At 39.3% G+C, this 22,887-nt stretch overlaps 1 long non-coding RNA gene across 1 annotated transcript; it reads right to left on the bottom strand.

Annotated features, from left to right (window-relative positions):
* Positions 1–17,322: 17,322 nt before the first annotated feature.
* On the bottom strand, positions 17,323–22,677 carry LOC115414656 (uncharacterized). Its single transcript, XR_003934693.1, has 3 exons — positions 22,612–22,677; positions 22,237–22,368; positions 17,323–17,379 (listed from the first exon to the last, which is right to left on the bottom strand). It is a non-coding gene; the product is annotated as an uncharacterized LOC115414656 (long non-coding RNA).
* Between the last annotated feature and the right edge of the window lie 210 nt (positions 22,678–22,887).

Genomic DNA, 22,887 nt, shown 5'->3' with positions numbered 1-22,887 from the left:
TTTACTAACAGACAGAATATTGGTCCAGTTACATGTTCTGTTCTACAGACGTTTGCTTTTGTTCATATTTGTTCAGTTTATTCACATTTAATGAAAACATTTTCAGGTAATTTTACTTTTTTACACCAAAAAAAACAAGAGGAAATATGGGCTTGTCATTATTTACAGGTTGTTCTGATCATATTGGACTGGTTCTGACCCAGTTCAAATCTGATTCAACTGTGTGTGTGTGTGTGTGTGTGTGTGTGTGTGTGTGTGTGTGTGTGTGTGGAACTGAATAGAAATGACTTGAACACCAGTGACGCTTCAGTTCAGTTTCATTCACATGTTTGACACCAGAGGTCCACTGAGCACACAGACCCTGGGCCCTGGGGGGGCGGGGTTACCCATCATGCCTCTGGTCGACAGTACCAGTCTGTGGGTCAGTATTATCTATCTATCTATCTATCTATCTATCTATCTATCTATCTATCTCTCTCTCTCTCTCTCTCTCTCTCTCTCTCTCTCTCTCTCTCTCTCTCTCTCTCTCTCTCTTAACCCTAACCCTAACCCTAACCCTCTCTCTAACCCTAACCCTAGCCCTGGACAGACTCTTTTATTTCATCCCTTTATCTTTCATTCCATCCCTTTATCTTTCATTCCATCCGTTTCTCTGGTTGTTCTTTCTTTCTGTTTCTTTTTTCCAGTGTGTGTTCGAACTGCTTCTGTTTTTAAAGGCAGTGAACGCAGACATTTGAGAACCTGTCATATGTGCCCGTGTGTGTACACAGAGACGTCACCATGACAACGCCCTAATGCAAATACTGACTGACAAATGCCCTGTTGACGCAGTGGGTGGGGGAGGGGGAGTAGGCGGGGCCTCCGGCGTCTCACCTGTCCTCAGGTCTAGACTCACCTTTCACTGAATAAAAGATGAAGCCTGGGGTTTGAACGGAACATGAAGACGTTCTGCTGGATCACATGTTTATGTTCCAGCTGTTTGATCCAAGAACAGCTGATCCAAACTTACACCAAGAGTCTGAGGCAAGGATTAGGATTTTACATCCTACTGTAGTTTAGTTAGTTCAGACTGAGTTTGGTCTCGAATTCAGGTCATTTTAATTTGTTTTTAGAGCAGGTTTGAAAGTTTTTATTAATTTTAATTTTTTTTCTAAATGCTTAGTTGTAGTTTAGTTTTATTTTAGTTGTAGTTTAGTTGTAGTTTAGTTTTATTTTAGTTGTAGTTTAGTTGTAGTTTAGTTTTATTTTAGTTTTATTTTAGTTGTAGTTTAGTTGTAGTTTAGTTTTAGTTTAGTTTTAGTTCAGTTATAGTTTAGTTTTATTTTAGTTTTAGTTTAGTTGTAGTTTAGTTGTAGTTTAGTTTTATTTTAGTTTTATTTTAGTTGTAGTTTAGTTGTAGTTTAGTTTTAGTTTAGTTTTAGTTCAGTTGTAGTTTAGTTTTATTTTAGTTTTAGTTTAGTTGTAGTTTAGTTGTAGTTTAGTTTTATTTTAGTTTTATTTTAGTTGTAGTTTAGTTTTAGTTTAGTTTTAGTTCAGTTGTAGTTTAGTTTTATTTTAGTTTTAGTTTAGTTGTAGTTTAGTTGTAGTTCAGTTGTAGTTTAGTTGTAGTTCAGTTGTAGTTTAGTCGTAGTTCAGTTGTAGTTCAGTTGTAGTTTAGTTGTAGTTCAGTTGTAGTTTAGTCGTAGTTCAGTTGTAGTTCAGTTGTAGTTTAGTTGTAGTTCAGTTGTAGTTCCGTTGTAGTTCAGTTGTAGTTTAGTTGTAGTTCAGTTGTAGTTCAGTTGTAGTTTAGTTGTATTTCAGTTGTAGTTCAGTTGTAGTTTAGTTGTAGTTTAGTTTTATTTTAGTTTTAGTTTAGTTGTAGTTTAGTTGTAGTTTAGTTTTATTTTAGTTGTAGTTTAGTTGTAGTTTAGTTTTATTTTAGTTTTATTTTAGTTGTAGTTTAGTTTTAGTTTAGTTTTATTTTAGTTTTAGTTTAGTTGTAGTTTAGTTGTAGTTTAGTTTTATTTTAGTTGTAGTTTAGTTGTAGTTTAGTTTTAGTTTAGTTTTAGTTCAGTTGTAGTTTAGTTTTATTTTAGTTTTAGTTTAGTTGTAGTTTAGTTGTAGTTTAGTTTTATTTTAGTTTTATTTTAGTTGTAGTTTAGTTTTAGTTTAGTTTTAGTTCAGTTGTAGTTTAGTTTTATTTTAGTTTTAGTTTAGTTGTAGTTTAGTTGTAGTTCAGTTGTAGTTTAGTTGTAGTTCAGTTGTAGTTTAGTCGTAGTTCAGTTGTAGTTCAGTTGTAGTTTAGTTGTAGTTCAGTTGTAGTTCCGTTGTAGTTCAGTTGTAGTTTAGTTGTAGTTCAGTTGTAGTTCAGTTGTAGTTTAGTTGTATTTCAGTTGTAGTTCAGTTGTAGTTTAGTTGTAGTTTAGTTGTAGTTTAGTTTTATTTTAGTTTTAGTTTAGTTGTAGTTTAGTTGTAGTTCAGTTGTAGTTTAGTTGTAGTTCAGTTGTAGTTTAGTCGTAGTTCAGTTGTAGTTCAGTTGTAGTTTAGTTGTAGTTTAGTTGTAGTTCAGTTGTAGTTTAGCTGTAGTTCAGTTGTATTTCAGTTGTAGTTCAGTTGTAGTTTAGTTGTAGTTCAGTTGTAGTTTAGTTGTAGTTTAGTTGTAGTTTAGTTGTAGTTTAGTTTTATTTTAGTTTTATTTTAGTTGTAGTTTAGTTGTAGTTTAGTTGTAGTTCAGTTGTAGTTTAGCTGTAGTTCAGTTGTATTTCAGTTGTAGTTCAGTTGTAGTTTAGTTGTAGTTCAGTTGTAGTTCAGTTGTAGTTTAGTTGTAGTTCAGTTGTAGTTCCGTTGTAGTTCAGTTGTAGTTTAGTTGTAGTTCAGTTGTAGTTTAGTTGTATTTCAGTTGTAGTTCAGTTGTAGTTTAGTTGTAGTTTAGTTGTAGTTTAGTTTTATTTTAGTTTTAGTTTAGTTGTAGTTTAGTTGTAGTTTAGTTGTAGTTCAGTTGTAGTTTAGTCGTAGTTCCGTTGTAGTTCAGTTGTAGTTTAGTTGTAGTTCAGTTGTAGTTTAGTTGTATTTCAGTTGTAGTTCAGTTGTAGTTTAGTTGTAGTTTAGTTTTAGTTTAGTTGTAGTTTAGTTGTAGTTCAGTTGTAGTTTAGCTGTAGTTCAGTTGTATTTCAGTTGTAGTTCAGTTGTAGTTTAGTTGTAGTTCAGTTGTAGTTTAGTTGTAGTTCAGTTGTAGTTTAGTTGTAGTTTAGCTGTAGTTTAGTTTTATTTTAGTTGTAGTTCAGTTGTAGTTTAGTTGTAGTTTAGTTTTAGTTTAGTTGTAGTTTAGTTGTAGTTCAGTTGTAGTTTAGCTGTAGTTCAGTTGTATTTCAGTTGTAGTTCAGTTGTAGTTTAGTTGTAGTTCAGTTGTAGTTCAGTTGTAGTTTAGTTGTAGTTCAGTTGTAGTTCAGTTGTAGTTCAGTTTTAGTTCAGTTGTAGTTTAGCTGTAGTTCAGTTGTAGTTCAGTTGTAGTTCAGTTGTAGTTTAGTTGTAGTTCAGCTGTAGTTCAGTTGTAGTTCAGTTGTAGTTCAGTTGTAGTTTAGTTTAGTTCAGTTGTAGTTCAGTTGTAGTTTAGTTGTAGTTCAGTTGTAGTTTAGTTGTAGTTCAGTTGTAGTTCAGTTGTAGTTCAGTTGTAGTTTAGTTGTAGTTCAGTTGTAGTTCAGTTGTAGTTTAGTTGTAGTTCAGTTGTAGTTCAGTTGTAGTTTAGTTGTAGTTCAGTTGTAGTTCAGTTGTAGTTATTTGTAGTTCAGTTGTAGTTCAGTTGTAGTTTAGTTGTAGTTCAGTTGTAGTTCAGTTGTAGTTTAGTTTTAGTTCAGTTGTAGTTTAGTTGTAGTTCAGTTGTAGTTCAGTTGTAGTTTAGTTGTAGTTTAGTTGTAGTTCAGTTGTAGTTCAGTTGTAGTTATTTGTAGTTCAGTTGTAGTTCAGTTGTAGTTCAGTTGTAGTTTAGTTGTAGTTCAGTTGTAGTTTAGTTGTAGTTCAGTTGTAGTTCAGTTGTAGTTCAGTTGTAGTTTAGTTGTAGTTCAGTTGTAGTTTAGTTGTAGTTCAGTTGTAGTTCAGTTGTAGTTCAGTTGTAGTTTAGTTGTAGTTCAGTTGTAGTTTAGTTGTAGTTTAGTTGTAGTTCAGTTGTAGTTTAGTTGTAGTTCAGTTGTAGTTATTTGTAGTTCAGTTGTAGTTTAGTTGTAGTTCAGTTGTAGTTATTTGTAGTTCAGTTTTAGTTCAGTTGTAGTTTAGTTGTAGTTTAGTTGTAGTTCAGTTGTAGTTTAGTTGTAGTTCAGTTGTAGTTCAGTTGTAGTTCAGTTGTAGTTATTTGTAGTTCAGTTGTAGTTCAGTTGTAGTTCAGTTGTAGTTTAGTTGTAGTTCAGTTGTAGTTTAGTTGTAGTTCAGTTGTAGTTCAGTTGTAGTTTAGTTGTAGTTCAGTTGTAGTTTAGTTATAGTTCAGTTGTAGTTCAGTTGTAGTTTAGTTGTAGTTCAGTTGTAGTTCAGTTGTAGTTTAGTTGTAGTTCAGTTGTAGTTCAGTTGTAGTTTAGTTTTAGTTCAGTTGTAGTTTAGTTGTAGTTCAGTTGTAGTTCAGTTGTAGTTCAGTTGTAGTTTAGTTTTAGTTCAGTTGTAGTTTAGTTGTAGTTTAGTTGTAGTTCAGTTGTAGTTCAGTTGTAGTTTAGTTGTAGTTCAGTTGTAGTTCAGTTGTAGTTCAGTTGTAGTTCAGTTGTAGTTCAGTTATAGTTCAGTTGTAGTTCAGTTGTAGTTTAGTTGTAGTTCAGTTGTAGTTCAGTTGTAGTTTAGTTGTAGTTCAGATGTAGTTCAGATGTAGTTCAGTTGTAGTTCAGCTGTAGTTTAGTTGTAGTTCAGTTGTAGTTCAGTTGTAGTTCAGTTGTAGTTTAGTTGTAGTTCAGTTGTAGTTCAGTTGTAGTTCAGTTGTAGTTTAGTTTTAGTTCAGTTGTAGTTTAGTTGTAGTTCAGTTGTAGTTCAGTTGTAGTTCAGTTGTAGTTTAGTTTTAGTTCAGTTGTAGTTTAGTTGTAGTTTAGTTGTAGTTCAGTTGTAGTTCAGTTGTAGTTTAGTTGTAGTTTAGTTGTAGTTCAGTTGTAGTTCAGTTGTAGTTTAGTTGTAGTTCAGTTGTAGTTCAGTTGTAGTTCAGTTGTAGTTCAGTGGTCTCTTTTCTCTTCTTCTCTGTGCTCCTATTCAAATCAATCCCAGACAGGACTCTGCTGCTTTAGTCTCCATGTTTCCAGGTAGAGTGGGGACCAGAAGACGACTGGAAACCACAAGTGAACACAAGTGACGGAGCAAAAAGTGTCGTATGGAGACAGCACAGAAAACTGAGAGAGACAAAGAAATCCATTGAACATCAATCTGACATTGACAAAGACCAAAACCAAGGGAATTGGATCCAGAATTTTTATCCGTTTTAGTTAGTTTAGTAAACACACAATACAGTTCCAGTTAGTTCTGTTTTTTTTCTTTTAATTATAGTTTTTATTTCTTTCAGATAACAAACATGTTTTTACTATTCTAGTTTTGGTCATTTTGTTAGTTTTCATTAACATTCACGTCCAATTCAAGTTTTTTTTTGCTTATTTTAAGAGGGTTTGTTTTTTTACTTAGTGCGAGATTTTTTTTTTGCTTAATTCAAGATTTATTTATTTTTTGCTAAATATAGAGTTGTTGTTGGGGTTTTTTTGGCCTAATTCAATGTTAGTTATCATTTTTTTCTTTTAATTATAGTTTTTATTTATTTCAGTTAATGAAAATGTTTTTACAATTCTACTTTTAATCATTTCATTAGTTTTCATTAACATCCAATTCAAGTTTTTGTTGCTTACTTTAAGTTTTTGTTTTTCTCATTAATTCAAGATTTTTTTTTTTTTACTTAATTAAAGAATTTTTTTTGCTTTATTCAGGATTTTTTTTTTTTTCTTTTCTGCTTACTTCAAGATTTTTATTTTTTTTTTCTTAATTCAGGACTTTTTTTCCTTATTCAAGATAAGTTATTGTTTTTTTCTTTTAATTATAGTTATTTATTTCAGTTAACAAAAATATTTTTTCAATTGCAGTTTTTGTCATTTTGTAATTTTTTTATTTTATTTTTTTTCACTTAATTCAAGATTTTTTTTTTTTAAATTTATCTATTTTTTTGCTTATTTCAAGATTTTTTTTTCCTTAATTCAGGATTATTTTTTTTTTACTTAATTGAATTTTTTTTTTGCTAAATTCAGGATTTTTATTTATTTATTTTGTTTAATTCAAGGGGGGGGGGTTGCTTATTTTACGATTTTTTTTTTTTTTTTTTACTTAATTCACCTTTTTTTTTTTTTTTTTGCTTAATTCAAAATTACTTATTGTTTTTTTTTCTTTTAATTATAGTTTTTATTTATTTCAGTTAACAAAAATGGTTTTCCAATTTCTCTTTTTGGAGCACATACTATAGCTTTACCATTTGAACACTAGGGGGCGCCAATGAATATTTAAATAAAGGACTGAAACATGTTGAAACACCTCTGGAAATGCCTGGATTAGCATCAATAATGATCTAGAGCACTTTTAAACCAGATTTGAACATGGTCCAAAATGACCCTTTTTGGAGCACATCCTATAGCTTTACCATCTGAACACCAGGGGGCGCTGATGTTGTTTAAGGGCCATTCCACTGAATCGGTGCCGTTTGCTTGTTCTAACTATTCCAAATTAAACTTCATTTTTTTTCTTTTTTCAACACTGAACCTAATAACACACATATTTAATTATTTAAAATGTGTGTTGGTCAATCTCAGGCAACTTCATTTCATTTTTTACAAGATTTTTAAGCGATAGATAATTGCATTTTTCTCAGTCCTGTTACCAAAACTCATGTGACATTTAAAAAGCACTTAAAAACTTGTCAACTAATTCCTTTGTTTTCCTCTCAACAAAGCGTTTATTTTAAATAAATGGTTGGTTACATGTGAAAAGAATTCATATTTGTGACTAAAAAATAACTATATATGCACGCAAGTTGTCTTTTTCTTAAAACTATAGTCATTTTTTCATTTTAAAGGAGACCCAAACCTCACATTTATCAAAAGTTTTATGATTCAATTCATTAAATACTTGGACAAATGATGGACCGCACATAAATGAAAAAATCTGGTGGTTTATTTAGATTTTTTTTTTAAAGAAAAAGTTATTTAGTAACAGGAATGAACACTGGGAAACAGGAATGTGTGTGTGTGTGTGTGTGTGCATGTGTGTGTATGTGTTTGTGTGTGTGTTTGTTTGTTTTTTTCAGATTTTTATTTAGAAATATTGAGTAGATTTCAGCATACATTGAAATTACACTGTGGTCACGTAACAAGTATGTGACCAATGACTAATGTTTCCATTCTCAACATTTCAGTTTTTCTTTTTTTTTTTTTAATAATAAACAAAACAATTGAACAGTGAACAATGGATGCATGTTACAGAAAGAAAACACACACGAAAGACCAAGTGACTCTGACCTCCTCTCTCAAAAGAAGAAAAAAACCCAAAAAAACCCAAAAACAGACAGTTCCAGGTCCATTGTCATTCTATTGTCATTTCTTGTACATTTGTGGTTCCAACAGATTGTGTTTGGTGAGTGTAAACAAAAAATATCCACTTTGACCATAGATCTGAAAATGTGTTCCTCTGTAATCGAAGGCAGAAGGTTCGTCTGTCCGTCTGGTAAATTTCATCCACAGTATCCACCCATTTTTCCACATTGGGTGGTTCAGGTTGGAGCCAGTGCCTGCTCGCAGCCTTTTTACCTGCAGTTATTCCACTTCTGTACTAGTAGGCACTGTTCACTAAAGTTTCAGTTTTTCCCATAATTAAAGTGGCAAATTCAAAAGGTAACATTAAGTATATATTCTATATTTTTGTGTATATCCTTCTAAAATTGTTGTATTTTTGGGCAGTCCCAGAGTATGTACCAGTGGTTGGCGTCTTGGCTTCCACACTGTCTCCAGCTCTTAAGCTCCTCCCCCTTCAGTGGCCTTTTTTGTTTAGGACGAATGAATAATAATAATAATAATAATAATAATAATAATAATAATAATAATAATAATAATAATAATAATGATAATGATAATAATAATAATAATAATAATAATAATAATAATAAACTTTATTTATATAGCACCTTTCATACAGAAATTGTAGCCCAAAGTGCTTCACATTGATTGAAAAAATACAATATTAAAATACATTGAGATTTGATTAGAAATACAATAAAATAAAAATAAAAACTGCACATTCCTGGTTCCTGAATTGTGACCCCATTTTTATCTCCTTTCAAAGGCTAATGAGAATAAAAATGTTTTTAATTTGGTTTTAAATATATTCAGTGAACTGGCTTCTCTAATGTCTTTTGGAATTGTATTCCATAACTTTGGTGCATAGTTAGTAAAGGCTGCGTCCCCCATTTTCTTTGTAATATTTCTGGGAGTCACTAGTAACCCTGCGTTTGATGACCTCAGTGTTCTAGTTTGTACATAATTGATCAGTGAGTTTGCAATGTATGAAAAACCTAATCAAGCATTTCCAGTTGAATTCCCTCCAAGAATATGAGTTTGTGCATTTCCACACACGTACAGTAACCTTGGCATTCTTCATCAGTAATAATAGTTATAGTAATAGTAATAGTAATAGTAATAGTAATAGTGGTGCTGTCCTTTTCCCATTTGATTTTCACATATTGTGTTGAATATGTTTTTTTCCTCAGAAACCCTTTGTATAATCTGGATAGAATACCTGTTTTACATTTAGCCCTGTAGGAATCTAGTTTTTCCTTAAGCGCTGGTTCCTGCACATCCAAAGGGAAGCTTATTTCTGATTAATGTAGTGGCGTACCTGCAGATATTTGTAGAAATCTTGTTTTTCCAACTTATTATTTTCTATGGGAGTTTGAAAATCTTTTATTTCTCCTTTCTCTGTTAAAGAAAAATAGGTTTTTATACCTTTATGGATCCAATTCTGAAATCCCATATCATTTTGACTGGGCTTAAAATCAGGGTCATATACACACCATCTCACAACCTGCAGATTATCGTGTCATTTATATTCATCTTTTGCATTTGACCAAAATTTTAATGATGACTCTAGCCGTGGATTTTCAACCTCATTAAGGACTTTTCCTAAATCTTTATTTCCCAACACTGCCTGTAATGGGGGTTCCCATATTAAAAGGACCTCAGTGTCCTTCCATCGAGCATGATATTTAGGATTACACAGGTTTATTAGCGATTTGATTTGTGCTGAACAAAAATAGTCTTTTAATTTAGGCACTGCAATTCCCCCATTTTCTTTGGAGAGTTGTAAGTGCATGTTTGTTTTTGTGTGTCTTTTGTGTGTGTGTGTGTGTGTGTGTGTGTGTGTGTGTGTGTGTGTGTGTGTGTGTGTACTTGGCTGTTCATGCATGTTGTGTGTTGCTAAAACCAGTGTTTTTTCTAGACTTGTCATAAACTTGTTGGCTCAGACTTCTTTCTCAGTCTCTGTTTTGACCTGTAGCTGACCTCAGGGGTGATGTCCTCAAACCAGGATGTGTTTACAGATGAAGCCACCAGTGCACAGTCAGCTTCAGCCTAAACAGCTCATATTTGTCTAACTCTTCTGTTCTTACTCTGTGCTTCATTTCTTGGTGGTTGTGGACTCTAATAGTTCTGACAGTTTGAATTTGAACCCTCCGGCTGATGATCAACTATCTGTAGATTCATTTGGACACATCCACTGGATTTTCACAACCTGTTTGAATTCCTGCTGAATTTGTTCCGTCTAGAATTAGTTATGTCACCACATTTGCACATATCAGGTCCAGACTTCTGATGAGCAGTTCTTAGTGCATATCTCTGGGTCCTTCCTGTATTTATCTCGGTCCTTTTCTAAATCTCTCTCTGTCTCCTCTGGGTCAGCGTTGGGTTGAGCACAACAGTGACGCTGCTTTTCTGCAGAACTTAGTGAAGGTCAGCTCCATGTAACTGTGGTTTTATTTGTATAAGACTGATCTGGAAGTCAACGACTAGTCATTAGAACTGAAACTTTAAAACACATGAACAGAAGGACATTAACATTCACTAATAATAAACCAGAGGAGGAGAACCAGAGGAGGAGAACCAGAGGAGGAGAACCAGAGAACCAGAGGAGAAGCAGAGGAGGAGAACCAGAGGAAGAGAACCAGAGGAGGAGAACCAGAGGAGGAGAACCAGAGGAGAAGCAGAGGAGGAGAACCAGAGGAAGAGAACCAGAGGAGAACCAGAGGAGGAGAACCAGAGAACCAGAGGAGAAGCAGAGGAGGAGAACCAGAGGAGAAGAACCAGAGGAGAAGAACCAGAGGAAGAGAACCAGAGGAGAAGCAGAGGAGGAGAACCAGAGGAGAAGAACCAGAAGAGAACCAGAGGAGGAGAACCAGAGGAAGAGAACCAGAGGAGAACCAGAGGAGGAGAACCAGAGAACCAGAGGAGAAGCAGAGGAGGAGAACCAGAGGAGAAGAACCAGAGGAGAAGAACCAGAGGAAGAGAACCAGAGGAGAACCAGAGGAGGAGAACCAGAGGAGAACCAGAGGAGGAGAACCAGAGGAAGAGAACCAGAGGAGAACCAGAGGAGGAGAACCAGAGGAGAAGCAGAGGAGGAGAACCAGAGGAGAAGCAGAGGAGGAGAACCAGAGGAGAAGAACCAGAGGAGAACCAGAGGAGAAGAACCAGAGGAGAACCAGAGGAGGAGAACCAGAGAACCAGAGGAGAAGCAGAGGAGGAGAACCAGAGGAGAAGAACCAGAGGAAGAGAACCAGAGGAGAACCAGAGGAGGAGAACCAGAGGAGGAGAACCAGAGGAAGAGAACCAGAGGAAGAGAACCAGAGGAGGAGAACCAGAGAACCAGAGGAGAAGCAGAGGAGGAGAACCAGAGGAGAAGAACCAGAGGAGGAGAACCAGAGAACCAGAGGAGAAGCAGAGGAGGAGAACCAGAGGAGAAGCAGAGGAAGAGAACCAGAGGAGAACCAGAGGAGGAGAACCAGAGGAGAAGCAGAGGAGGAGAACCAGAGGAGAAGAACCAGAGGAGAACCAGAGGAGGAGAACCAGAGAACCAGAGGAGAAGCAGAGGAGGAGAACCAGAGGAGAAGAACCAGAGGAAGAGAACCAGAGGAGAACCAGAGGAGGAGAACCAGAGGAGGAGAACCAGAGGAAGAGAACCAGAGGAAGAGAACCAGAGGAGGAGAACCAGAGAACCAGAGGAGAAGCAGAGGAGGAGAACCAGAGGAGAAGAACCAGAGGAGGAGAACCAGAGAACCAGAGGAGAAGCAGAGGAGGAGAACCAGAGGAAGAGAACCAGAGGAGAACCAGAGGAGGAGAACCAGAGAACCAGAGGAGAAGCAGAGGAGGAGAACCAGAGGAGAAGAACCAGAGGAGAAGAACCAGAGGAAGAGAACCAGAGGAGAACCAGAGGAGGAGAACCAGAGGAGGAGAACCAGAGGAAGAGAACCAGAGGAAGAGAACCAGAGGAGGAGAACCAGAGAACCAGAGGAGAAGCAGAGGAGGAGAACCAGAGGAGAAGAACCAGAGGAGAACCAGAGGAGGAGAACCAGAGAACCAGAGGAGAAGCAGAGGAGGAGAACCAGAGGAGAAGAACCAGAGGAAGAGAACCAGAGGAGAACCAGAGGAGGAGAACCAGAGGAAGAGAACCAGAGGAGGAGAACCAGAGAACCAGAGGAGAAGCAGAGGAGGAGAACCAGAGGAGAAGAACCAGAGGAGGAGAACCAGAGAACCAGAGGAGAAGCAGAGGAGGAGAACCAGAGGAAGAGAACCAGAGGAGAAGCAGAGGAGGAGAACCAGAGGAAGAGAACCAGAGGAGAACCAGAGGAGGAGAACCAGAGAACCAGAGGAGAAGCAGAGGAGGAGAACCAGAGGAGAAGAACCAGAGGAGAAGAACCAGAGGAAGAGAACCAGAGGAGAACCAGAGGAGGAGAACCAGAGGAGGAGAACCAGAGGAAGAGAACCAGAGGAAGAGAACCAGAGGAGGAGAACCAGAGAACCAGAGGAGAAGCAGAGGAGGAGAACCAGAGGAGAAGAACCAGAGGAGAAGAACCAGAGGAGGAGAACCAGAGGAGAACTAGAGGAGGAGAACCAGAGGAGGAGAACCAGAACTAGAGGAGGAGAACCAGAGGAGGAGAACCAGAGGAGGAGAACCAGAGGAGAACTAGAGGAGGAGAACCAGAGGAGGAGAACCAGAGGAAGAGAACCAGAGGAGAACCAGAGGAGGAGAACCAGAGGAGGAGAACCAGAGAACCAGAGAAGCGGAGGAGGAGAACCAGAGGAGAAGAACCAGAGGAGAAGAACCAGAGGAGGAGAACCAGAGGAGGAGAACCAGAGGAGAACTAGAGGAGGAGAACCAGAGGAGAACCAGAGAACCAGAACTAGAGGAGGAGAACCAGAGGAGAACTAGAGGAGGAGAACCAGAGGAGGAGAACCAGAGGAGAACTAGAGGAGGAGAACCAGAGGAGGAGAACCAGAGGAGAACCAGAGGAGAACTAGAGGAGGAGAACCAGAGGAGGAGAACCAGAGAACCAGAACTAGAGGAGGAGAACCAGAGGAGAACTAGAGGAGGAGAACCAGAGAACCAGAACTAGAGGAGGAGAACCAGAGGAGAACTAGAGGAGGAGAACCAGAGGAGGAGAACCAGAGAACCAGAACTAGAGGAGGAGAACCAGAGGAGAACTAGAGGAGGAGAACCAGAGGAGGAGAACCAGAGGAGAACTAGAGGAGGAGAACCAGAGGAGGAGAACCAGAGGAGAAGAACCAGAGGAGGAGAACCAGAGGAGGAGAACCAGAGGAGAACCAGAGGAGAACTAGAGGAGGAGAACCAGAGGAGGAGAACCAGAGAACCAGAACTAGAGGAGGAGAACCAGAGGAGAACTAGAGGAGGAGAACCAGAGGAGGAGAACCAGAGAACCAGAACTAGAGGAGGAGAACCAGAGGAGAACTAGAGGAGGAGAACCAGAGAACCAGAACTAGAGGAGGAGAACCAGAGGAGAACTAGAGGAGGAGAACCAGAGAACCAGAACTAGAGGAGGAGAACCAGAGGAGAACTAGAGGAGGAGAACCCCCTGGGTGTGAACCGTCTGCTGACCTGTGGACCTCCCAGTTTCAGACACACCTGCAGTGATGAAACTAAAGATTAGAACGACAGTTAGTCTCGTCTCGTTAACGAAAATGAAGAAACATTTTATCACAGTTGTTTATATTTAGTCTGTTTTTTATTAGTCAACAATATTGCATTACATATTTAATTATAGTTATTGTCACATGACCACCATTTTCATTACGTCTTGCCTTCATCACGCGATAAAGGTTTGTTGACGAAGACATTTCATCATAATTTTTGTTGTCAAAAGCAAAACTACACTACAGTAATAAAGTAGGCACGTAATTAGCCAACCAAATCAAACCAAATAAAGAAAAAACAACAACAGTTAGTATTAAGAACTCAGCAGAGAAGACAACACAATCTCCAGAAGAAATTAATAGTATATTCAAGAACTTGTATGCATGTATTCATCAGACAGAATAGACACACAATAGACTCATTAGATGCAGAAAAAGCTTTTGACAGTAAACTGGTCTGTCCTAACATCAACATTACAAACATTCAGCTTCAGGGAATCATTTATTAATTGGGTGCACATCTTATGCCATGTTTCCACTACGTCACAGGTGCCAAACATGCGGCCCGGGGGCCAAATCCGGGCCCCCACAGGGTCCAGTCCAGCCCTGGGGATGAATTTGTGAAATGCAAAAATTACACTGAAGATATAAACAATCCTTTTAGTTCAGGTTCCACATTCAGACCAATTCAGTCTCCAGTGGGTCACACCAGTCAAATACTATCAGAATAACATAGAAATAATGACAACTCCAATTTTTTCTCTTTGTAAATGTAAATAATTTCATGTATTTACACTAAAACAAAGCATATTTTTTGCAATAAAATGTGAATAACCTGAACAAATATGAACAACCTGAAATGTTTTAAGAGAAGTAAGTATAATTTTAACAATATTCTGTCTGTTATTAAATGTTTTGTGTTTGTAGATCCACTGTGATCTGTAAGTTATAATGTACATGTGGAAATGATAAACTGAGGCAGAATATTATTAAAATTATACTGATTTTTTCAGTTTGTTCATGTTATTCACATCTTTTGAAAGGATAGTTTGTAGATGTAAACCTTCTCAAAATGTAATTTTACTTTTTTTGCTCTAAAATAACAAGATAAGTTTGGAGTTGACATAATTTCTATATTATTCTGTTATTATTTTACTGGTTTGGCCCACTGCAGATCAAATTTAACTGAATGTGGAACTGAACTAAAATGAGTTTGACAGCCCTGCACTACATGGAGCCGGCTCACGTCCACTCCACTCTGGTACCAGGTCCTATTCCAGACCGTTTCTATTCCAGATCCTCCCCTCTTTCCAGTCCCTGGTCGTCATAGCGATGTGGCGCGTTACTTCCGTGTCATCTGCTCAGAGTTGCTGATAAACTCACTGGTTGCCTGTTGTCTGGTCAAACTCCTGCTGAATGTTTGCGTCTGAACCTCCTGGACAAACCATGGTGTAGTTTTACAGACTGTCATCATGTGGATTCACCTACTGACAGATTTACTGGAAACTTCTGCATCTGTTTTTTGTAAAAGGGCGGGGCACAGAGACGACTTTACACAGTGTCACCTTTTAGTATCTTGTCCCCAGTCCTGGAACCTCAGCAGAGGTGAGACCAAAAAACTAGTACCAGGTACCAGATTCCAGGTCCTATTTCGTAATGGAAACGCAAAAAGGACGAGTCGAGTTGAGTACCACCCTGAAACACAGCATTACACACCTCAGCCACAGCTGCAGTACTAACCAACGCACTAATATTAGAACCATTCCCACTGAACAGATGGACCAGGCAAGGATGTCCACTCTCTCCTGCCCTTTTAACCATATTCGTTGAACCACTTACTTACAATCCGTCAACGCCCGAACATTACAGGAATAGACACCCACTTCACCCCATAAAATCAGCTTATACGCAGACGACTTATTCCTTTATTTGTAAGGACCACACACATCCTTAACAGGAACTATCAAATTAATAAAAACATTTTCAAATATCTCAGATTATTCCATTAACTTTCACATATCCACAATCCTACTTTTACAGAAGAAGAGCTGGGATGCAGCGGCCCACACCCCACCTATACCCCCATGAACCAGTCACATCACCTGCCTGGGCATTAACATCTGCCCCAGGCTGTCACAGCTGGTCAATCTCAACTACATACCTCTTTTTTAAATGTATCACTGACAAACTCTTGTGTTGGATGAACGTCCCATTATCTCTCATCGGCCAAATAGCAACAATCAAAATGTCCATCCTCCCAAAAATAAACAACCTTCTCAACATGATCCCAACTCACACAACCTCATCCTGGTTCCAATCTCTTGACTCGATTGTTTGAAAATTCTGCTGGCAAAATAAAAACCCCAGAATAACACTATCAACTATAAAAGTCCAAATCACGAGGAGGACTTGCTGCATCAAACTTTCTCCACTACTCAATCATGATTCAACTGCAATAGATTTTTAAATGGACCCACTCACACCCTGCAGACGGCATCTGGTTTGATATCGAACAAACAATTTGCAACAACATATCAATCTCCGATCTCCCATTCCACAGCAGCTCGATTAAACGTCACCCATGCTTAAAATTTTTAACAATATCTTCAGCTCTGACAGCCTGGTGGAAACTTCATAAAATCACTAAGACCACCTTAACACCACCTAACTTCACACCCATCTGGAATAACCCCGATCTCCTACTAAACAAGAAACCCATACACTTTCGCACATGGGCAGAGAGCGGCACCACACACCTACAACATGTCCTCCAAGACAACAATCTGGTCTCATTTCCACACCTGGTCCAGAAGTTTGGCATCAGGAGCACACAACATCTGGAATACCATCAACTCAAATCTTTGATTCAAAAAGTTCACAATATCAAAAATATCCACACACACCCCCCCCCCCAGTTTTAACACTAATGAATATCAACTGCACAAAAAAATCCTAATCACATATATATACACACACAAACGCACCTGTAAATATGAGCCAACAAACAGCACATGTCACAGTGACAGTCATTTTTGTGTCACTTCTCAGATGTGATGCTGATCTACCCTGAGTACGCTCCTACTCAAAGTCTGGAGGACAGACGGACGTGGACCACCAGCTCTGATGTTAGTCCAACACTGTCAGTGTCTCAGCACTGAGTCCAACCGGGTGTTTCCTGTGAGTGGCTAGTTGATTATGTCACTTCAGCTGATCTGACCTATGGGTTTACTCTTTGTGCATTTGGGTAGGTTCCTACTCGCTTACTTGTTCTCTCTGGTTGATCTGCAGAATTTCTACTGGTAATTGGAGACTTTGGTTTATCACGCGAAAAGTGTGGGGGATGAAATTGTCATTTAAAAAAAAAAAATTAAAATGTTACAACACCCACATCCCCCACATGTGTGACACCCATGTCTGGAGGCCTATTTGGCAATAACTCCACCCCCCCCCACCCCCCACCCAAAAAAAGCAGCTCTATACAATCCACATGGATGACCAAATCTGAGTTCAAAACCTCTTAGTTCAGTGAAAGGCGACTAGTTTGCAGGTGTTCTACAGATACACAACTGCTGTGGTTGTAGCTGAAGTCTGTCTTGCTGGTAAAATAAAATAAAATACACAACTACACAGACACAACTCATCTACACACCACACAAACACAATGAGGATCCAGAATCGAGTGCAAACCCAGCAAACAGTGGTTCAGTGAATGTGGGTTTGAAGGTGTGGAGGTGGATCAGTTTGTCAGAGGAGACTGTGTAGAAAGACACAGATCCAGCAGGACAGTCCACATACACTGAGACTGTACCAGAGGAGGAGGAGGAGGAGGAGGAGGAGGAGGAGGAGGAGGAGCGTAAGGGGGAGGAGGAGGACTGAGGAAGGTATGTGTATGTGTTATTATGACAGACACTGTATCCACCTCTGTAACACCTCAGACTCCAGGACTGATCATTTCCTCCAAACCAACAGTCTACACTGTCTCCTTTCCTTCTGATTCCTCTGTAACTCACTGCTACAGAAACCTTCCCACTCCACTGGACCTCCCAGTAACAGCGACCAGTCAGACCAGTTGAACACATCAGCTGAGGACGGAACTCAAATCTGTCCTGATGATCAGGATATGACTGAAGCTCCTGCACTTGTTCCACCTTCTTGTTGTTTTCAGACAGTTTCAGTTCTCTGTTCGCTGTGTTTGGATCCAGGGTGAGTTCACAGAAATCTGATGGACAGAAGAAAACACAATACAGTTATTGATCAGTGATCAGCTCATTGACTGATCACTTGACTGGGTACCATTAGACTGTTATTGATGGATGGATCAAGTGTGATTCTAATAGACCCTTTTCACATGATGTCAGACAACTTCCTTTTGGCACCAAGCAGGATATCCTGACTCCCACTATCTTAGTGAGTGGTGTTTACAAATGGATTTCACGCAGTTCCTCCTCCAGCTACCCAAGATTGGTTTGGGAGATGTGCACAGACTGGCACAAAAAGTACCCACCACTCCAGCCTCCAAACGTGAACAAGGGTTACAAGTTCTTTATAGAACATCATGAAGGTAAGTGTTTTGCCTTCTTTCCTCTGACGTTAGCGGAAATGCTAGGCTAAAGATAACTTAATGTACAGCTGATTTGATCATCTATTAGTTGTCTGTTTCTCTATTAAGTTGCTATAGTAGCTTTATAAACATTAAACTGTGGCTATATCCACAATTCTATTTCACAGCTGTTAGCCACCATTTCATGCGTGGAAAATAGTTTAGAATTGTTTAGCCTCATGTTGAGTCCTGTCTCCCCTAACATTGTTTTGGAACAGTGTCAAACAGCTGTTGACCACTGGGTCACAGTGAGAACATACTGTCATGGGTCTATGAGGAACAACCAAGAGCCTCATCACCTCCAGGTTTTTCAAAGAAGATTCTATGGTTCAGTTTTCTCTTTTTTCATGTTATGCTGCAGGTGCAGACTTTGCAGGATCCACCAGATTCCACTGTGGGTTCAGTGTGTTTCCCAGAGCAATCATGTCTACACAGCTTGGTTTTCCTTCTCTTTTTGTAAAGTTGCTTTTGTTCCAGGTATTAGTCCAGTTTTAGAGTTCAGCACAGACTGTGGAAGGGTTTATTAAACTGATGCAGTTTGACGCTAACGTTAGCTACAAACACAACAACAGTAACATGAATTAATGGATCAATGAACTACAATAAAATAAACATAACATGCTGTTCACTTTTAATCTCCTCGGTCAAATATAGTTTTAGATTCTGTTAAAGTTCCGGCCCTATAATTTAGATTAGATTGTCTTTGTGTAAAACTTATTATATACATATTTATATTTGAAAGTACTCAGATATGAGGACTTGAGGCGGCATCACTATTATGGCAGCAGCTTAAAAAGTGAGCTCCCCAACTTCATGTTTTGGAAGCCCTGTACCTATGTCAGTGGGGAATTGTAATAAGTGGCAAGTGTAAAACTGAAAGGGCAAAGTTAATTATGAAAGGAAAATTGGGAAAAAAGTCACAAAAACTCAAGTTACAAGCTGGTGGACACTACAAACAACACACGCTGAAATTAGACCTAGCAGGGGAGGACAGCAAGCATGGCAAACTTGGAGACAATACTTGGAGAGTTATGAGATTTCTGTCGTGAAAACTCAGACACTCTTAAAGAAATCAAGGACGATATCAAAGAGGCTAACAGCAGGATAGATAGTGCGGAGAAACATAGTGGAAGTGCACCTGCAACTCGTTGAGGATGTTACACTTGAACTCCTGGAGTTACAGAAACAGTTCGAAAAAAGGTTGGTAGATAAGGAGGGACGCTCGAGGAGGGAGAATATTAGGATACACGGGGTGAAGGAAGGAGAGGAGGACAACGCCAGGTCGATGACTGACTTTATTGAGGCACTCCTATGAGAAAAGCTGGAGCTGCCCACATCCCTTCACCTCTGGATTCCCCACCAAGATCCATTGGGGTGAGATTCATGAGTTTCAGAGACAAAGAAGAGATCATAAGGATTGCATGGCAGAGGAAAGGATTCGAGTATGAGGGGAAAAGGGTGTTTCTGGACCATGACTACACTCCGGAGGTGTTGAGAAAACATAAAGAATATATAGAAGCCAACAAACTTTTAAGAGAGAAAAAAATATGATTCCAAATACCGTTTCCAATAAAATTACGAGTGTTTTATGAGGGCGAAACCCTATTTATATGTTTATAACACGGCTGAAGAAGCCACTACAGATATGGTGGTGAAACCTGTGGAGAGTGGACTGGACAGGATCAAGCGCCTAACCTGGCAGGCCAGTCGAGCAAAGGGGGCTCACACACCCAAGGAGACGGATCCAGGATTTAAACAAAAACTGCAAGCCTTCAGGAGGAACAAGGATTCCATTTGTTGAACAGGGATTTATGGACGAGGATATAACTTGGGTAATTTAAGAAAAGACAATCTCCTCTCTATACACTACTATATATACTATATACTATATATTTTTTAAATTGGGGCGATCAGTAACCTGTAACTGGGCCTCAGTCCTCACTGACTATGTTTGTTCACATTTGGCTTTGGTTACTGCTGTTGAATCTAATGGACTGAATTCAAACCTCAGTCAAATCTGCCCACAGTCGCCTTTACCTCTGCAGTCAAATCTATAACAATAATAATAATAATAATAGCTTTATTTATATAGCACCTTTTAAAACAAAGTTTACAAAGTGCTTTGACAAAGAAGTAAAGGGCGCAACAGCAGGATACAAGATGTAAGTAAAAACACTAAAACAGAAGCAACATAATAGGAGAGATGTGTACAACAATGCAGAAACACGACGCTTCAAATAAATTAAATGAATCAGAATAAAGAGGGCAGGGGTAACATAACATGATGCTGTTAAATCAATGCAAAAATGGAGGCGTGAGATAAAACAACATCATGTATGAGAAGATAAACCAACAATCAAACAGGATAAGATTCAAATTTTAAAAAAATTAGAATTTAAAATTAAAATTAAAAGGGACAAACATCACATAAAAGCAAGTCTATAAAAGTGTGTTTTAAGAAGTGACTTAAAAGATGCCACTGATTCCGCAAGCCTTATCTCCTCGGGCAGGCTATTCCAAAGTCGAGGGGCCCTGATGGAAAAGGCCCGGTCACCCTTAGATTTAAGCCTGCACTTTGGAACAGCCAGGAGCCCTCTGCCCCCCCCAGGATCTAAGGCTGCGTGCTGGCTCGTAGGTAACTAGCATTTCTTCTATATAACTTGGGGCCAGACCCATTCAGGCTTTAAAAGTAATCAGTAAAATCTTAAAATCAATTCTAAAACACACAGGAGCCAATGGAGGGATGCCAGGATAGGGGTTATGTGATGTCGTCTGTTAAAACCAGTGAGAAGCCTAGCTGCTGTGTTCTGGACCAGTTGGAGGCAGGACAGTGATTTTTGATTGATGCCGGACAGAAGTGAGTTACAGTAATTGAGTCTTGTGAATATGAATGAATGTATAACTGTTTCCAGATCTGAGTGAGGGACTATTGGTTTGATTTTTGAAATGGTTCGCAGATGTAAGACTGTATGATTGGATAACTTTATTGATGTGGGGATGGAATGTGAGGTCTGATTCAAATATTACTCCAAGATTTCTGGCAGTTGGTGTAATATTTGAGGAGAGGGGACCGAGGCAGTTTTTTACGGCAGTGGTGGAATGTGGTGGACCGAACAATATGACTTCTGATTTAGAGTTGTTTAATTGCAGGAAGTTCTGGGCCATCCAACGGCTTACATCATTAAGGCAGTCTGACACAGCAGCTAGGCTTCTGGGGTCATCCGGTCTCAGGGGCAGGTATACCTGTGTGTCGTCCGCATAGCAATGAAAGGAAATGTTGTGACGCTTAAAAATCTCGCCAAGTGGGAGCATATAAATAGAAAATAAAATCGGACCTAAAACTGAACCCTGTGGTACACCACAGGCAATCTGGGTTTTGGAAGATGTGTGGTTGCCTATGGTGACCGCAAAGGTTCTATCTAAAAGATAAGAATAAAACCAGCTAAGAGCAGTGTCCCTGATGCCGATCCAGGTTCTAAGACGTTCAATTAAAATATCATGATCTACAGTGTCAAAGGCGGCACTGAGATCTAAAAGAATTAAAATAGCGCTCTCTCCTCAACTGGCTCCAAAAAACTAGACCAGATCAGAAATGTTAACCAAAGGAATGGGGTCATTTCAGTTCAGTGGGGTTCCTCTTGAACCCATCTACTGGTTTGTCCATCCTTTTGGGCTCTTTCGCATCTTGGACAGTGACAGTGGATGAACCTCTAACCCTGGGATGACATGGATCCAACGGTCCATCCAGTTCCAACCACTGGACCACTGGTTCATCCACCCACTCTGACCGACAGCTCGGCGTTTATGTAAGGCAGTTGCCTATTTTGGTCAGTAGATGGCATTGTTGTATTATTTCTGCCCACAGGGGGTTTAGCAATTGTGGCCATTTGACATTATAGGCCACCGTATTTTATGGTAGACGACTTTACATTAATATTTTTCTTGTTGCTTGAAAGGTAAGCACGATGTGAACGTGTCCCTGCAATATAGCTAAATATTTGAACTGTTTACATATGTAATTTGGAATGAATGGTATGTGTGTTAAAACAAATATGAAAGGGTCTGATGATGTTTGGGAATGTACAGTTGTGGTTAAATATATTTTTTATGCTTATGTCGGCCGCGAGTGTGGCTAGTTTTTAAGTTGCATTTGTGCTAACTTCCTGGTTTCAGTCATCCGTGAGTTAGTGGAAATATAGCTCTGCACTGTACATGTGACTGAGTTTTATGCAACATATTCAGATGTTGACGTGTTTTTCTTGTTGCTTGAAAGCTGGAGAGAGTGAAGCTATCAGTGTCAGTGAAGTTGTGAAAATAAGCAACGCAGTCAAAGCTGTGATCAAATCGCCACCGTGTGTCTGTCTCATCTCTCTGCATTATGTCCACACTAAGACACAACGCAGAGTCTCCAGGTGTAGAGAGGTGCCATTGGCAGCGCACAGGTTGGGTTACACTCACATCTGGACAAACACTCACTTCCTGTTGACCTTCACTAACAGTAGGTGGGCAGGTCGTCACAGTGGGCAGTCTTTAATATTTAATCCAATGTAAATCCACGTACACTTCCTCAGACCTGGTCTCAACCATCGGACTCCACTGGGCTCCAACCTGAAAGGAGGGGGGGGGGGGGTGTGAGAGCAGCATTAAACATGGACATGACATCACTGTGATCCACTGCAGCTGTTCTGTTCACATCCACTCACTGGTTCCTGTCAGTCCCTTATTGAAGGTCTGGGTCTGTGACCGTGGTCTGGACCTTCAGTAAAGGATGTGGAACCAGCTGTGACAGTGTTCCTGTCAGCTCCACCTGTTCTATCACACATTCTGTGTGTGCATCAGCTCAGTCCATACCTGACAGTGTCCAGTGTCCAGTGTGGATCCTCCACTAGAGCAGACAGCTCCTGTCCTGAGGCTCCTGGATGGTTGTAGCTCAGGTCCAACAGTCTGAGATGGGACGGATTGGACTGCAGGGCTGAGACCAGAGAAGAACATCCTTCCTCTGTGATCAGACATCCTGACAGTCTGCAACACAAAACATCACACATCTGAGGAGGGAAAAGAATCAGCGTCAGCTGTTGGACACAGTTATTCTGAGGATGGATTTCAGCACAAATGGGATTGACCTGG

Source organism: Sphaeramia orbicularis, chromosome 24, assembly GCF_902148855.1.
Source record: "Sphaeramia orbicularis chromosome 24, fSphaOr1.1, whole genome shotgun sequence".
NCBI classification, from domain to species: Eukaryota; Metazoa; Chordata; class Actinopteri; order Kurtiformes; family Apogonidae; genus Sphaeramia; species Sphaeramia orbicularis.
The sequence above is the reverse complement of the archived record's forward strand: the minus strand, read 5'-3'. Positions and strand labels throughout refer to the sequence as shown.